The sequence below is a fragment of the Stegostoma tigrinum genome, chromosome 36 (assembly GCF_030684315.1).
Source record: "Stegostoma tigrinum isolate sSteTig4 chromosome 36, sSteTig4.hap1, whole genome shotgun sequence".
NCBI lineage: Eukaryota > Metazoa > Chordata > Chondrichthyes > Orectolobiformes > Stegostomatidae > Stegostoma > Stegostoma tigrinum.
The window spans coordinates 6,082,099-6,095,667 of NC_081389.1; the positions used below are offsets into that span (position 1 = coordinate 6,082,099).

Sequence of the window (13,569 nt, forward strand, 5' to 3'; positions counted from 1 at the left end):
ATCCTATGTAACTTGGTGTCAATCTGCAAATTTAGAAAACATGTTTTTGATTCGTTGTTCACATTACCAATATTAATAGCATTGGTTCCATTGGAACACCATTTCCCACCATCTTAATTTACTCTCCACTCCAATTCTCTGCCTTCAATCTTGAAGCCAGCTAACAATTCATTCTGACAGCTATCGCCCAACTCCACATTCTCTGGCCATATTCATTTGTCTGCTATGGTCTCCTTATGAATACCCTTTTGAAAATTCAGATAAATTATATCTGCTGCATTAATACGGCTTCTGTTATCACTTCAAAAAGACACAATAAACTCAGTCAAGCAAGAGTGTCTCTTTTGAAATCCATGCAGGTATTTCATCAATACATTTCCCATTTCTAGATCCTTGAACAGGGAATATGTTACTTTTCCTACCAATGGTTTTAAGTCAATAGATTTATCATTTCATGGACATGCTCTGCATTCCCTCCAACCAGTTAGGTATGCTGACTACATGCAGTACATCTATTTCTAACAAATTATTCAATATGTATTGAATAATTTGTTAGAAACAGTAATATTAATATTAGTACCTCTGCTATCTCTTTTCTAGATTCTTTTAGAATATGTAGATCCAATCCATCTGGATCAGAGGTTTTGTCTTTTCTGAAACTGTTTAGCTTATCCAATCAATAACATCTTTAATTTTTAAATGCATTTATCTCATTATTCAAGTCATTCAATTTTATTTCTTTTACATATTCCACCATCTATTAATACCTGTGATATTGTCCTGTCAGTTCCTGAATGGTCCTACTCCCACAACAGCCTCATTTATTTTTAATCACTGTTTCTGTAAAATATTTCACTATTTTGTGTTATGTTCCTTAACTTCATTGCTTGCCTTTGCCATTTTGTGGCATCTCTTCTGCCTTTTGTGTGCTCCTTTGCTGGCTCAATTCTCAATGTATAAATGTTTCCTAACCAAGTGTCCCTTTATGTCTTTATTCACCTATGCAGTCCTACTAATGTTTAGTTTTAGTCTTGTTGTGGAATTCTATTTGCATCTTGGTGCATCCTTTTTTTAAACTACTTTTTTTTAAACCCCATACTAACCTGAATAAGCTATGGGTATCTGTAGTTACTTAATTCTAAGTAACATTAAATCAATTAAAATCTTTGATGTCAAAAGCAAAATCCACAAGGTTCATACTATGACCGGTGCATTTTAGGAAGGTAACCCCTAGGATTTTTCTTTTTACCATTTTATGCATAGGCAGTACATGCTACATAACTGTAGCATAGATAACCACAAGCAACTCAGGCTTAGAGCTAGCATTTTGCACTAGCATAGAAAGTGGCCAAGTAGGAAAACTGACATAACTAACTTGCACATGAATCTAACTGACATCACAGCATGACAAACGGTGCTCGACATGCAGTATGCGATGTACCCTCCTTCTACAGGAGAAAAATATCTGACATATTCAAACTCTATACTGTACACTCTCTTCCTTTATCCTCTGTTTACAGGACAAAATTATTTGGCAAATGGAAGCTCTTTACATTAAGGAAAACAGACAAAGCTTTTAGCGCACCTCAATGACCAGTACAAAGAATTGTGATCATTTTCGGCGGGGTGGGGTGGGAGTGGAGAAGGATAGGGATCTAGACAGACTACAAAATTTGCATTGGGCGCAAAATGATCTGGAATGTTCAGAAATCAATCATGGAGTCAATAAGGTAGAGAGGCAGCCATGAAAGCTGACTGACACTCACAAACTTGCTTAGCCACAGAGAGACGTTCACCCTCCCACCTACACACAAGTTCCCATATAAAGAGGAGATAGCGAGGCCTGTGAACGGAGTGAGAGATAGAGACACAGACAGATAGGGATGTGAGGGATTGGTTGTGACCTGAGCCCAGTGCAAGGCCCCATTGTTTGCCCGGTTGGAAACAACCGCAGACCCTTCAGTCTCACTGACGCTAGAGAGGTGCTGGGAGAGGTTACTGACACGACAAGCTCACTCTCACTGCCACACTCACAGACAGAGACACGATCAAAAACACACACTCACTCGGCAGTTACCATTCAGCTCCCGTTCCTCGGCCCGCGGACGCCGCTGGGTCACGTGGCTCCAGGCGAACCAGCATTCCAGGCCGCCAAGGGGCCGTGCGTGCCCCCGCACGTACGGGCGCCAGCGTGCACGCCTCGACGGCGCTCCGTCTCGTCAAACTGGAGGGTGCGCGCGCGCACGCACGCACGTGGGGGGCGGAGTCTCGCTGCTCCCCGAACTGGGTCTGCGTGTTCGTCCCGCGTTATTGGCGGGAAACGTGAGGTTAACAGATTTTCTGTATTTTTCGTCGACGACGGCAGAACGTATTATATAATTACAGAAAGATGGTTTTGGGTTGTGTTGTGATTGCTTACTACTGCAGTTGAGAGAAGTGAGGCTCTGACTTTTCCTCGTGGATGGTTTGCGTTATGCCTAAACTTTTATTTTACCAGTACGGCCATGGGACCGTTTAAGGGCACCGTTTTCTTCTGTCGTGCTGCACGTCTGCGACTCTTGACATTCGCGCACTGAATGAAGCCATTCAGCCTATTGGGTTTGTACTGTGTCCGTTACGTGAGTACTGCACTTTCCTCCATTATTTTTCTCTTTAAAGTATTTACCCAGTTCACTGTTGAAAGCGGCTATTGAATCTGTGACCACCATACTGTCAAGCTGTGCATCCCCAATCCAAATCGTTGTTGCTCAGAACCCCTACAGTGTGGAAACAGGCTTTTCGGCCCAACAAGTTCACACCGACTCTCAGAGCATCCCACCATCCCAACACAACCAGTTTACACATCTCTGAACACTACGGGCAATTTAGCATGGCCAATCCACCTATCATTGGACTGTGAGAGGAAACCGGGGAGGAAACCCACGCAGACATGGGGAAGATATACAACGCAGACAGTTCACCCAAGAGTGGAATCGAACCTGGGTTGCCGGCGCTGTGAGGCAGCAGTGCTAACCACTGAGCCACCATGCTGCTCCAAAACTCTATACAGTCAGTCGCCCAAGGCTGGAATTGAACCTGTGTCCCTAACGCTGTGAGGTAGCAGTACTAACCACTGAGCCCCTGTATCCTCCTTGTTGCATTAAAAAAGTTCTCCTTTCTTTGTGTTATTGTTTTAAGAGCTCAGTGTTGATTGATCATGGTTCAGGATGTCATCGTATGATAATCACCATGTTGCAGCATCCTGGACCAAGAATGTCTAAAGTTCACTCTGTATTGGGTGATTAGTTTTAGAGTAAATAAGCCCACAGGTAAACATCCATGTTCTTCATTCATACTAAGTTTGGATAGAAGAAGCTTGACAATCAAGGGAAGAAGCAACTAACAAGATACATCAGCATTCTAGAAGTTCACACATAATGGAAGACAGAAGGAGATACTGTTTTTACAAAAAAGCTGGCCAGGTCCCTGCTGGCAGCTAGTTGAGTTAGAATTGTGCTGTTTAAGTTTTAATGGCCATCTCTATGTGGAACAAAGATAAATCATTCACAAATTCAAACGTGAGAAATACAGACCAGATTGCAATAGTAAACAGTATGGAGTGCAAGTTTTAAATGAAAAATAGAAAACCTGCTTCAAATACTGATGGTATGCATAGACAAAAAAAAGGAAAAACAATAAACAGCAAGTACCTTATTATATCTGTATATTGAGGGTCCCCACAACTGCGCACTTAAACCTCTTACAAAAGGCAAAAGAAAAGCAGAAAGATTGATATTGAATCCCTCAGCTTGAACTGGAAGACTTGTTATCCCATGCGAGATCAAACTTTCTAAACAAAGAATGCAGTTATGTTTCAGAGTCTAAGCAGTTACAAACTAGATTAGCAAGACTTGAAATACTGTTGTCTGTTGGAAACAATCATTTACACAGAATAAATACTTCTATCATATCTGAAGAGGACCATAAAGATCTCACAATGTCATAGAGGATTAGCTTTATGTATGAGTAAAATTTAGAATTCATAGCCTGGAATTTATGTCATACCGGCAACAGCCACAGAAATCAATAGACTACTTTGTCAGTAGTTATCATAACAAAGGTGATTTTTTTTCAGAGACTGCTTAGATAACAATTATTGATTGCTTCAGCACCTATTAAAACATTCCAAAAAAGACATCTAAAAAAGGTTACAGCATTAATACTCTGCTAGAAGATGACAGAAGATTTGAGACAATCGTAGCTTGACTACAACACCTGCAAGTATGGGGTGCTTTCGTCAGGGTGCAAAAGCAAACAAACTGTAACACGTGTGGTCTGTCGCATTCACAGTAGAGCTGTTTCACGCTCCAAGATTTACAGTACAAATGGCCCTTAGGTCAGCTGTGCAAAAATATTGTCTTCAAAGACACAGCAGGGACACAACCAAAAAGATGATAGGTGCAGAAATATGTTAACAACAACAAGGACTGCATGAGAGATCTTCTTTAACGTATATTGATACACAAGTTCACAGCAAGTAAGACCCAAGAAAAGGCTCGCAGTGAAACAATTTCCACTAGACAATGGATAGACTTTCCGCATTGTGAATATAACAGTCATGTGGATGAAGTTAGGCAACTAGAATCTGTTGTCACTGCAAAGGAAGACTGGCAGTGATGCTCAAAATCGTGATTGACAAATGAACTAGTGCTTATGACCAAATTCTGAGGTTCATGGACCTATAACTTTGGAATTCAGTAGTATCATTAACATCTGCTAAATTAATTGGCCCGTAGTGACACATTGCCGTGGCTGAAATGTGTTGTTTGGACAAATATTTTATCTTGAAGATACTAGGTGACAAGCAGTAGCAGGACTGTCAACATGTATGGATTTTGGACATTTTGACTACCCACGAGATCACCAAGATACCCTTGGTAGTAGGAAAGACCAATAATACTTGCATTGAGTCAGTCCAAGATTTACAACAATTATATCCAGCTGGGTTCAATGCTATAGGATTGCCAAAGATGTTGAGTTTTTTTTATTTGTTCATGGGATGTGGTTGGGGTTACACTATCACTGGCTAGGTCAGCATTTGTTGCCCGTTGATAATCCCAGTTAAGAGTCAACTACATGGCTGTGGGTCTGGAGTCACACGTAGGCCAGACCAGGAAAAGGTGGTAGATTTATTTCCCTAAATGAGCCAGATGGGTTCTGATGACAATCAGCGGTAATTACATGGTTACAATTAGATCAGCTCTGAATTCGAGATTTTATTGAAATTAAATGCCGCTGTCTGCTGGATTTGAATCTTGGCCCGCAAAACATTGGTTGGGGATTCTGGAATACTTGTATAGTGACATTACCACTGTGCCACTACCTTCCCTTGCACCTCAGGGAAAATGTAATTTTGATAGTCAACACTTTCATATTACAATGATCACACACAAGAAAATCCATGGGTATGAGCTGCGTGATATGGAATGAAATAACAGACCCATCATGTGCATCACCACGTAGACATCTCATATGCAGAATAAATTCAACTGGATTTACTAGTAGAAAGCATAGACATCAAGATGGAAGATGAACTCAAAATTTTTGCCACTTTGGTCAGTGCAAGTGTGACCAACTTAAATCAGAAACAGCTCATTACTTAAGACTGAAGGCACTGAGGAAAGTAATTGGATGGCTGAGGACCCTTGTGGTGTGAGGATAGTTACCCTGCCTTTGGATCTGGACACCTTGGGATAAGTCCCACCAGCTCCAGAAATGTTTAATACCAATTCTGCACATGTTGATTAGAAGATAACTAGAAGGATATCCAACTTAAGAGATCTTGAAGTGCAGTGATAGTGAGTTTATGAGGCCTCCTTTAAGTCGCACCTGCCCCAGTGGTGTGGCACAAAATGTCTAAATAGGTTGATCAAAAATATCTAGCAGGATGGCTGGATATGATTGAAAAAGATGTCAGGCACACTCAAATGTTTTTGCACTTTTGGAGATGAGCTCAGTATCTTGAGAAGTGTAATTTTCTAAGTAAACAGGTGCTTGAAGCTCTCTGCTCGAACATACTGTCACAGCAACACCAAAGACAGTTATGGGTATAAAGCAGATGAGACAACTGGTATCTGATATTGTTTAGTAGTCAGAAAAGCTGTATAATTGAAAAGCTTTCTAAGATGTGCAAAGCATTTCAGAGCTATCAGCCACAGAGAAATGAAGAACCTCTATACCCTTGTGAGATTCCACAGGTGTCTTGGTTCAAAATTGTCATTCATCTAGGTACTGTAAATGATAATTTTACCTTTGTCACTAACTTGCTCCACATTTCTGATTTCAGACAAGTAAAAACTTCTTCACGCGCATCCATGGCAGACACATAAAGTGCCATATTCAGTATGTTTAGTGCACCTGAAGAAATAATTTCTGACAGTGGGCCACAGTATATGGAGCAGACCTTCCAGGCCAAAGAGGCAGTGAATCAGAGGGCACAGTCCCTGCATTACCCCAGATCAGATGATCTCAATAAGCTATTAGTTTGTACTGTTAAATAACTAATCTTGAAATATATGGCAACAAAACAAGTTATTTTTGTTATAACAAGGTGTAGAGCTGCATGAACACAGCAGGCCAAGGAGCATCAGAGGAGCAGGGAAGGCTGACATTTAGGGCATAGAGATCTGATGCTGCTTGGCCTGCTGTGTTTATTCAGCTCTACACCTTGTTATCTCAGATTCTCCAGCATCTGCAGTTCCTGCCAGCTCTGAAAAGATTTTTTTGTTGATATGTTTATACTTCCGAGCCGCACCTGTATATAAGGTTACCATTGCTGACAAAGATTACGTGTGGAAGACCAAATGAGATGATCTTGCCAAGCCACCACATATTCCTAGAGATGCTCTTCTTCACAACAAGAGTCGATGAAGATGCTGATCAGCTTGCAAGTGCAAAAATACCTCAAAATGTAGGATAAAAGGTTAGTCATAAACCCCACATTGGGAACCTAGGTGTTGTGAAATCATGACAATAGAGAAATGTTGAGGAACAGGAGTAAACTAAGGAAGTGATTAATTCACGTATCAGACATTTAAAAACATGCTTGTATAATGGGAGTGTAACAGAACACCAAAACAACATTCAAAACACTGAGAAGCCAAAGCAGAGTCCACATCTCCAGAAGGGTATACCATAACAGGTTCTGAAACAGTTGTCAAGCCATTGAGATGATATATGGACTCTTACATTTCTGTGCTCACACATTTTACTATCTTTGTAAGTTTTGCAGTCTTTCTCCTCAGAAGCAATTATGTGCTATCATCTTTAACATATAAGGTTATCTTCTAAAAAAAAAGAGATGTTGTATTCAGAGATAGTAGGAACTGCCAATGCTGGAGTCTGAGATAACAAGGTGTGGAGCTGGAGGAATACAGCAGGCCAGGCAGCATCAGAGAAGCAGGAAAGCTGATGTTTCGTGACAACAAAATGTGAGGCTGGATGAACACAGCAGGCCAAGCAGCATCTCAGGAGCACAAAAGCTGACGTTTCAGGCCTAGACCCTTCATCAGAGAGGGGGATGGGGTGAGGGTTCTGGAATAAATAGGGAGAGAGGGGGAGGCGGACCGAAGATGGAGAGAAAAGAAGATAGGTGGAGAGAGTATAGGTGGGGAGGTAGGGAGGGGATAGGTCAGTCCAGGGAAGACGGACAGGTCAAGGAGGTGGGATGAGGTTAGTAGGTAGATGGGGGTGCGGCTTGGGGTGGGAGGAAGGGATGGGTGAGAGGAAGAACAGGTTAGGGAGGCGGAGACAGGTTGGACTGGTTTTGGGATGCAGTGGGTGGAGTGGAGGAGCTGGGCTGGTTGTGTGGTGCAGTGGGGGGAGGGGACGAACTGGGCTGGTTTAGGGATGCAGTTGGGGAAGGGGAGATTTTGAAACTGGTGAAGTCCACATTGATACCATTAGGCTGCAGGGTTCCCAGGCGGAATATGAGTTGCTGTTCCTGCAACCTTCGGGTGGCATCATTGTGGCACTGCAGGAGGCCCATGATGGACATGTCATCTAAAGAATGGGAGGGGGAGTGGAAATGGTTTGCGACTGGGAGGTGCAGTAGTTTGTTGTGAACTGAGCGGAGGTGTTCTGCAAAGCGGTCTCCAAGCCTCCGCTTGGTTTCCCCAATGTAGAGGAAGCCACACCGGGTACAGTGGATGCAGTATACCACATTGGCAGATGTGCAGGTGAACCTCTGCTTAATGAGGAATGTCATCTTGGGGCCTGGGATAGGGGTGAGGGGGGAGGTGTGGGGGCAAATGTAGCATTTCCTGCGGTTGCAGGGGAAGGTGCCGGGTGTGGTGGGGTTGGAGGGCAGTGTGGAGCGAACAAGGGAGTCACGGAGAGAGTGGTCTCTCCGGAAAGCAGACAGGGGTGGGGATGGAAAAATGTCTTGGGTGGTGGGGTCGGATTGTAGATGGCGTAAGTGTCGGAGGATGATGCGTTGTTTCGTGTCTGGACTTCATTTCTGGCCTAAGATAACGAGGTGTAGAGCTGGCGGCTTCGCGGTGGGGTTAAAATTGTTTCAGAGGTAGTAGGAACTGCAGATGCTGGAGAATCTGAGATAATAATTTTAACCCCACTGCATCTTCTAAGGCTGCCTTCCCTGAAGAAGTTACCCTCCTCCCTCTGGAAAAACCTCAGTGGTCCTAACTCCTCCCTACCTCCCCACGGACACTCAACTTTACTGGCTCCATACCCGCCCCTTTGACCGGTCTGTCTCCTCTCCACCTATCTTCTCCTCTATCCATCTTCTATCTGCGCCTCCCCCCCGCCCACCATTTATTTCAGAACCTCCTCCCCCTCTCCCATTTCTGAAGAAGGGTCTAGGCCCAAAATGTCAGCTTTCCTGCTCCTATGATTCTGCTTGGCCTATTATGTTCATCCAGCTCACGTCTGGTTATCTCAGATTCTCCAGCATCTGCAGTTCCTACTATCTCTTCATTTCTGACCTGCTGTGTTCCTCCAGCTTCACACCTTGTTATATAAGAAATGTGGTATTGTTGCTTTAGGAACGGTGTTGATTTACAAGCTTGATATGCAGATAGATTAAGGGCCAGTATGTCATTGTGTGAACACAGGCCACAGTCACTGCATTGCTGCACTCTAGACCAAGGATGTGTCGAGAAATCACTTTGTACTGTATGTATTAGTTTCATTTGTAATAAACTCATGAGATCTTCAAGTAAATGTAATTCACTACCTCATTTGTATTATGAACATGTGTCATACATTCCTGACAATGGGGAAGTAGCCCATTTGGCCCATTGAGTCCACACCAACCCTCTGAACAGCATGCCACCCACACTGTACCTGTAACCTGCATTTTCCATGGCTAACCCACCTTGCCAGCACATCCCTGGATACAAAGGGTAATTTCCTACAGCCAATCTACCCAACCTGCTCATGTAGGGAGGAAACTGGAGCACCTGGAAGAAACCCATGCAGACATAGGGAAAATGTGCATACTCCACACAGATAATCACATGAGACTGGAATCAAACCCAGGTCCCTGGTGCTGTGAGGCAGCAGTCCTAACCACTGAGCTGCCCCTTTTCATAAGGCATTGGCTATCATTGGCTCTTCGCAATGTTCTCAAACCAGCATTCCATTTTAAAATGTATGAACAGATTGCCTATTATGTTAGATTGCATAAATCTTGACACCTCCTTTATTGGAGATCCCATGTGTGTATTGGTGATGGTAAGTTCTGTGTTTTGGAAAAGAAGAATAATTGTTAACTATTCATGAAAAAAATTACTTCCCTTAAAAGAGTGGCAAGCTATCTGGGTAGAATTTATTTTCAATAAGCTTTCTAATTATTTTAATATCATTTCATACTGTCCTTTAAGCTCAGCCTCATTGAATTTTTGTTTGAGACAGACACAGTCTTAATTACATTTGAATCACATGAAGATATACCACTGGAAGGGAGTAAAATGGATTCATGGTGGTGCAGTGGTCAGTACTGCTCCCTCACTGTACAACGGGGGACCTGGTTTGATCTCACCCTCTGGCGATTGTGTGGAGTTTGCGCATTCTGCCTGTGTCTGAGTGGGTTTCCTCTAGGTGTTCCGATTTCCTCCCACATTCCGAAGATATGCAGCTTAGGTGGATTGACTATGGGAAATGCAGGGTTACAAGATTAGGGTAGGGAGATGGGCCTGTTTGGGATACTTTTCGGATTCCATTGGAAACTCGATGGGCCAAATGGCCTGCTTCCACACTAGGGATTCTATGAAATCCCAGCCTAATAATTCACATGAATCTTCCACATTGTTTTTAACAAATTATTTAAGTCCCACATACAGTGTAAGCAAAGTCCAATTTGACGTCACCACTAGTCACATTTTACTTTAAGAGAACTGTTACAATAGTGGTAATATAATTAAGATCAGAATTCAAATTCATTAAAAAGGATCGGAAACCATTTAATTTTTCAACCACCTCAATAACAGGAAACAACAATAAAGATCTTTGTCGAATTAAAAAGATTGAAAAAAAACTGCATTATAATACAATGCAGGTGGAATTAATCCAGATGACTGGGATCCCTCCTGCTTGCTAGACAGCTGGCGAGAACCCTTATTAAAAACTGTATTTGCTTTTTTTTCGTAGACTAAAATGGGAAAAGTTCTGTTTTTTGGAAACAAAACAAGAATGGTGGAGAGGGTTGATGGACTTCTTTAAAAAAATCTACCAGACTTACTGTATGTGCACTGTTGTTTATTCAACCAGTTGGGAGCTGTTACTATAGACAAACTGGTCAGTTGATGTGTATGAAGTGAGATTCGGCAGGCAACAAGTAGCTGATTGGAATCAGGTCACCACTCCTAAACCAATGTTGGCCTTCTGCCTGCCAACAACTATTTAATTAGTTCCCTGATAGCTGAACAGCTTGGCGTATCATTGAGATAGTCAGATACCTTTGAACTTCCAGAAAGGGAAATGCTGTCTTTTCTGAGCAGTAAAAAGACCTAAAGCATAAAGAAAATCAGGTAATTTTACCTCAGCCTTTGCTGCACGCTGTGATTTTTAACTAATAAGTCAGAGGCTTTACGTGTTGTGAACCAATTGCTCTGTGGTTCCTCCAGGCAAATGAAAGTACCTGGAGGAGAGAAATGGAAGAACAGCTAAAGGATCATCTCAGCAAACCCTGTAGACAGGGACCATTGATTACAAAGTGTGAAGCTGGATGAACACAGCAGGCCAAGCAGCATCTCAGGAGCACAAAAGCTGACGTTTCGGGCCTAGACCCTTCATCAGAGCAGGGACCATTGAACTGCTTTGCCAGTTTCTCTCCATACCCATAATAGCAATTTTTGTACGTGTGCCTGTCTGTAAGTGTGTGTAGAGGAAGTTTTATAAGAGGGTCAGAATTTTAACCAGTAGAGTTACATGTTGACAGTTCATAACTGTTTACCTGTAGCTAGAATCTATTTATTTTTAATAAGTAGTAATTATTAAGTACAGAAACCTAGCCTGTGCTTTTCTTTAACATGGCTGTCAGACCTGCTTTTGGGCAGTACTTTTAAGAAGTGATATGGGTGTCCTTTGTTTGAAAGTTAGTGTGTGATTGAAGCATTACAAAAGGCAATATTGCTTCTATATGCACCATGTTATCTTAGATATAGTATATTAAACAATAAAACACTTTTAATGTCTTTTAGTCTGAATTTCATATTAGGCCAATTTTAAGCTTAATTGGTTAAATCGATCTATTGGAAAAGAAACTACTAATAAGCAGTGACTTTTTTCCTAGAATATGAGTTGTTCAGTCACATTTCACGCAAGTAGCTTAAATTTAACAAAAAGAAATACGTGATGAATGTCTACGTTGTAATGTGGTACACTGGATATAGGGCCGGTTAAAACCGTGCCAGGATTTGCAAGACTTTTTTTATTTTTAAACTGCAGCTAATTAGTCCATGATTGATGTAAACAATTCCTAATTTAAACATAAAATTTAGTTGGAAATGATTGAAATTCAAAGAACCTCTGTACTTCTATTACAGGATGAAGAAACACATCCTTTCGCTTGCACTGGGAGCATATTTTTCATCACACTCCGATAGTCCATTTAAATGAAACTGATCATTTTGGGGCAAACATGAAATTCAGCTGCATACCTGGAAGAGGAACTGATGCCTACCACAGAAACTATTAATAACCTACTTATAGTTACCAAAGGCTTATAGATATTTTAATGTGAAAGTTGGTTTATTATGTGGGCCTCATTAAGTTAAGTTCTGTCTGAGCCCTCAAGGAGTATTGAGTGGGTGAGAGAACAGCCTTTAACAGTTAGTTAACTTTGGTATGGAGTGAATTCGCAGGGGACCGTTGGTGGGATGGAGCAGGGGTGAAATGGAGATCTGAGATTTTCTTGCTGTTTGTGCTCCTAGCTCAGAAGTAAACAAAATAATTAATTGCAATCATGTGAAAATTTTCTGAATCTAAGCTTTCGAGATTATAAATTGGAAACAGAAATGTTTCAAACAATAAACCTTGGAATCCTTGACTGTGTACATGACCCTGCAAACGCTCATTCAAACATTGTTCCACTTCCTAGAACGTGTGCTTTTTTAACCTTCACATGTAAATGTTTCCCTCAACTTCTACAAACAGTTCTACAACTGTTCTGTTTGAACTTAGTAACTGCTCAAGTGAAAGTTATAATAATTCATAATAAAAATAGTTTTGGACCTCTAACTTAATCAATGCCGAAGGGTATACTAGAGTCAACCTGCATTGTCACTTCCTCAAATGAGTAAAAGAGGCTCAACATGGATAGTAGTCCCCCTCTCTTTGATGGTATGTTGATGGACAGTTAATTAAGTCTACCCCTAATAATTGATTCCACACTTCAACTTGGAACAGAACTAAATTAGTTAGGCTTGTTGTTTTATCACTGTTTTGGAATATGGAGATCACATTTGCTTGTTTCCAATTTCCCTGTCCAGGGTCAGCTGCAGCACAATGCATAAGACTGTCATTTCAGAGGTGGACGGTTGTAAATTCAAGAACAGATTAGAACTTGAGCACAAAAATCTAGGTTGATTTTTGAGTGCAACAAGCAAATAACACTAAAATTGGCGGAGCTGTAGATAGTGAGGAAGATTGTCAAAGGATGTCAGTTGTCTGATCCACTAATGTCCTTAGGGCAGGAAATTGGCCATCCTTACCTGGTTTGGTCTAAGTATGACTTCAGACCTGTGGCAATGTGGATGATTCTAAACTGCCCTCTAAGCAATGAGGGATGGACAACAGATGCTGGCCTAGCCAACATTGCCAACATCCTTTGAAGGAATAAAAGAAAGCTTGCACTTCCAAGAGAATTTGTTGACTTAAAACAACTGCTGTGTTTCCTACATGCTGGAGATTCCAAGATAATAAAATGTGAGGCTGGATGAACACAGCAGGCCAAGCAGCATCTCAGGAGCACAAATGCTGCTTGGCCTGCTGTGTTCATCCAGCCTCACATTTTATCTTCACAGTGAAAATATTTGTACAGTGAGCCCGCCCCCCCACAACTAATGTTGC

The 13,569-nt window shown here is 41.8% G+C and overlaps 1 protein-coding gene and 1 long non-coding RNA gene across 6 annotated transcripts in view; one reads left to right on the forward strand and one right to left on the reverse strand.

The window, feature by feature from the left end:
• znf592 (zinc finger protein 592) overlaps positions 1 to 2,182 on the reverse strand; it is a 184,265-nt gene extending 182,083 nt beyond the window's left edge. For 3 of the 5 annotated variants that reach the window (XM_059640137.1, XM_059640133.1, XM_048520732.2), the window contains exon 1: positions 2,078 to 2,182. The gene's annotated coding sequence lies outside the window, so the exon portion shown is untranslated. Of the gene's footprint in view, positions 1 to 2,066 lie in introns of all 5 variants that reach the window. The other 2 variants (XM_059640134.1, XM_059640136.1) reach the window with 2 other exon arrangements.
• Positions 2,183 to 2,260: 78 nt separating this feature from the next.
• Positions 2,261 to 12,482, forward strand: LOC125446889 (uncharacterized). Its single transcript, XR_007246480.2, has 3 exons — positions 2,261 to 2,327; positions 2,498 to 2,618; positions 12,045 to 12,482. It is a non-coding gene; the product is annotated as an uncharacterized LOC125446889 (long non-coding RNA).
• The last annotated feature ends 1,087 nt before the right edge of the window (positions 12,483 to 13,569 follow it).